This window comes from Meleagris gallopavo, chromosome 2 (assembly GCF_000146605.3).
Source record: "Meleagris gallopavo isolate NT-WF06-2002-E0010 breed Aviagen turkey brand Nicholas breeding stock chromosome 2, Turkey_5.1, whole genome shotgun sequence".
NCBI lineage: Eukaryota > Metazoa > Chordata > Aves > Galliformes > Phasianidae > Meleagris > Meleagris gallopavo.
The window spans coordinates 23,570,269-23,574,060 of record NC_015012.2 but is presented as its reverse complement, the minus strand read 5'-3'; the positions used below and the strand labels follow the sequence as shown (position 1 = coordinate 23,574,060).

At 40.6% G+C, this 3,792-nt stretch overlaps 2 long non-coding RNA genes across 2 annotated transcripts in view; one reads left to right on the top strand and one right to left on the bottom strand.

Moving 5' to 3' along the window:
- The window catches only part of LOC116216305, a 3,300-nt gene extending 3,203 nt beyond the window's left edge, over window positions 1-97 (bottom strand). Inside the window, exon 1 of the long non-coding RNA XR_004158818.1 lies at window positions 23-97. This is a non-coding gene — a long non-coding RNA (uncharacterized LOC116216305). The remainder of the gene's footprint in view (window positions 1-22) is intronic.
- LOC116216306 overlaps window positions 1-3,792 on the top strand; it is an 85,725-nt gene that overhangs the window by 72,859 nt on the left and 9,074 nt on the right. The window contains exon 3 of the long non-coding RNA XR_004158819.1: window positions 2,360-2,441. This is a non-coding gene — a long non-coding RNA (uncharacterized LOC116216306). The remainder of the gene's footprint in view (window positions 1-2,359; window positions 2,442-3,792) is intronic.

The window sequence follows — 3,792 nt, the reverse complement described above, 5'->3', positions numbered from 1 at the left end:
AAAAAAAAGCAGCTTGCCTTACCTTCAGAAGACCCCAGGTATGCAGCTATCTCCAGTAAGATACTCTCCCCTCCACTACCAACCCTTAAATGAGATTTGGGAAGGGGTGGATCCTGGCTCCACCCCTTCCAGCACACTGGTGCATTGCTTGCACCTGAGTTCCCCTGGGTTGGTCCTGCCTTGTCACCAGGTGCTCAATCACTGCTTCAGGCTGTGACTCAGCATTTCCACTGCACTGAAAAACTGGCCACCGGAACATCTTTTGTGTGATTACCATACATTGCCCGAAAAAGGGAGTGGTGTGAAAAGAGGTGTGATGAAGGTAGCCCAAACGGTTTGAGGGAAGGATGAGAATCAAAATAGCTTTAGATTCAAAGCTTCCTAGGTAATGGAAATAAAGACTGCAGAAAACTATTCTCAGTCACAGTTTTTACACCTCGCTAAAAATACGAGTGTAGTCACAGTGGATTCATGATGAATACTCTGTAATACCACAAAACCAAACAATGTTAAACCACCCACCTTTAGCCTATGGATAGAGCAAATGTATTGATAGGCATTTACTGTGAAAATATTTTACAGGGAGAGGAAATGTAAGGTCTTCCACGTGGCCTATCTTTTTTAGAAATTTGCTTCTGTAAAAAGCTCTGTTTCAAGCAAAGGCAGAGGATGTTCTGTAACTATTTATCCCTACTCTGCGGCTGGGGGAATGACAGCACTCTCATGCATGCCACATAGGAAAAAAGAGGCCAGGCAGCCAGCAGGAGTCCTCATGTGAGAAAAGCCTTCCAAGGGAAAAGGGGGCTCGCTGAGCTTTCCCGTTGACTCTTAAGCTTCTGGAGGTGAGATTGCACCTTGGGACAGTAAAGACAGTTGGATTTCTGTTCCCGCTGCACGATGAACAAGTTAAGATGGTGTGAGCAGTTCACAAGGGAAGAAACTCACATCTGCAGGGTCGACAGTGGCCTTATATGGAAGATTTTTGGCATGGGGCCCCTTTTACTACAGGCACGGATGAGATTAGGATGAGGACGCACTAATGTTTGCTAACCACAACAGAGCTGCCCTGTTTGACGCCACACATACTGAAGAGACTGTAAAAATTCCTTGGGGGCTTTACGGAAAATAGATCTCTGTTTTAATTCTGCTCTGTGATTAGTTACTGCTTTTTATTTATTTATTCATTTATATTGCACTCATGGATGTATCTGTTTTGTGCAGTATATACAGCAGTTTACTTTCTGTTAGCACAGCAATGCCTCAATGCCACGTGACAACACAGGGCTTTATGTACTAATGGTGCCTACAGAAAGCCTATTGAAAACTTACCGTGGCTCACATTATCAGATTCTTTCCTTCCTAGCATTAGATCCACTGAAACATCTGTAAGCCTGCCCCGCTAAATAAAAGTGCCTGACTTGTAGAAAAGAATGAAAGCAGCTCTTGTAGAGCCTGTGTTTATAGCATGTCATACGGTAGAGCTTGGTCAGAATATTTTTGAAGTTAAATAGTGTTTAGAGAAGCTCCAAAACAAAAATCAATCCAAGAAAAATTCCAAATAAAAGATTTCTGGTTTGTAAAACGTTGTCAGTCCTGCTTCCGTTGAGTAAGGTCACTCTACTAAAAACGGCTTTGTCTGCGTAGCTTTAACTTAGGGGCTTGATTTAAGTTTCTTTTTCAGCTGATATAATTCCACTCACATTGTGATGCTGTATTATTTCAGAACACTAAATTCTGCTTGGGAAGGTATATTTGCCTTCAACTTGTGGATGCTCTAGAACGTACACCATCATCCATGTAGGAAAACTCCTGTACGTATATACATCTCCATCCAAGGAGACTACCTGAGCATCAACAAGTGTGCCACACAGAGGCCGTATGAGGCCAAACATTTTCAGAGAGACTACTTTGAGAAGATTCTGCTCCTCAGCTCCACCGCTAAGCTAAACTACATAACCGTACAGCAACTTTTAGGAATCTGACCGGGAAGTGGATATTTCTTGACGACAGATGTATAGCTCTCTTTCAATTGTTCTCCCATAAGTTAATTCCCTTTTTGTTAGGTTGCATGTCATGTTAAGCACTTCTTTAAGCTAGCTTCCCAAGCAGGCTTCTAACTAACCACTAAGTATAGGTCACAGCAGTTGTGTCCCAGTTCCCCAGCCAGACCACAGCCCATGCGGACTCCTCTCCTCTACTCTAATGGGGCTTTTGGGTGTTTCCATTGGTCTGAAGAAGAGTTCCTTGTCATGAATGTGACTGGTTCTACTTCACCTGAGTTTCGTGACAGTGTTTTTAATGGTCAAGACCTCAATTTTCCTTACGATACTAAAAAAAATTCTATCTTTTGTGATTGCAGGAGGACATCGAAACAGTGGAGCCCCTCCAAACTGCAGAATCCGGGAGTCAGACAAAATACTTTCCACCACCTTATTTTTAAGGTCCTTATAGTTTATACAAAAGCTCTCCTTCTTTAGTACCATTTTCTGTGTGTGTTTTTGGTTTCTTTTTCCAAGAGAAAATGGAGATAAGGGAATTAAATCACACCTTTTTACTTATTTTTTCTTCTCTGAGGCTGACAATGGGCATTTGCCAGCCTTTTGACTGTGACTAAAATCAGGGTTATGCTGATTTCATTAGAAGAGAAATAAAGAACAACTAGTCTCAAAATGGCAGCAGCTACCAAATCCCTCCCAGAAGAAAGTCAGGTCACCATGCCACGATGTATCTGAACCTGAGACAATTGGAAGGTGACTTCTTTCTCATCACACTCAAGACAGTGCTAAGAGAAAGGCTTGGGTGAGAGCCTCAGAAGAGGCACAGCCTGCCTGACAGTGTGGGCAGCGTTTGGTGGATCTGAGGAATTTGCAGTGCATGTGTCACATCAATTGTTTTCCTCTAGGAGTGCAAGAAGCTTTGCTTTTCCCTCTTATAAGTCCTACATTCTGAAGGTAACAGTCTGATGCTGACAATACAGGATGTGCATTTCTTGTTTATCTGTTAGCTACTTGTTTGCATAATTTCAGATGATATGAGTAATTGTTTTTTTCCTGCTTTCTTTTCTGTCTTTCTTGCATCAGTGGAAATAAAATATCAGAAGTATGGCAAGCGAGTGGAAAGAGTGAAAACAGCAGTTTTCTTGGAATGCATTTTTATGCTGCAGGGGTTAGAAGCAAATGAAGCTAAACAATGATAAAAGAGAGTGCCTTTATATGTACATTTTTTCTTATTCCATTCTTAGCTATCAAAGATCCAAAGTTACTAATTTTACTGCAGAAGCAATTATTTTTCCAGTCTCTGGGCAGATGGATGAAGGATTATGGTTCTACTGCATTAATTGGTTTCTTTCTATTATTATTATTATTAGTTCTAGTTTTTGTGCTTTCAGTATATTCAGTGCCTTTTTAAGTTTGGTTTCTGTTGCTCAAGAAAGATTGCAACAGACTTATTTCTATTTTGTACACCCAAGGAAGTACTGCTTGTTATCAGCAGGAAAAGATGTGAAGCTCTGAGAAAGGAACTCACTGGTCTGCATTTAACCATACCATTTTGAAAAACACATTTAAACAAGGAATCATTCACATAGTTTACTAAGGGAAAAAAAATTGCAAATTAAATAAGGCTTAAAATAAAACAAATCATCCTCAGAGATGCCAATGGGAATTGTTTCTTTGAGCTTACACAAGAAAAATTACTTTCAAGTTATTTGAAATACCAGATTCTTGCCTTGCAAGTTAGAGATACCTTTTTAGCAAAAACTCTTTTCTTTATCCTCTTCCTCTGCTTTTCCTT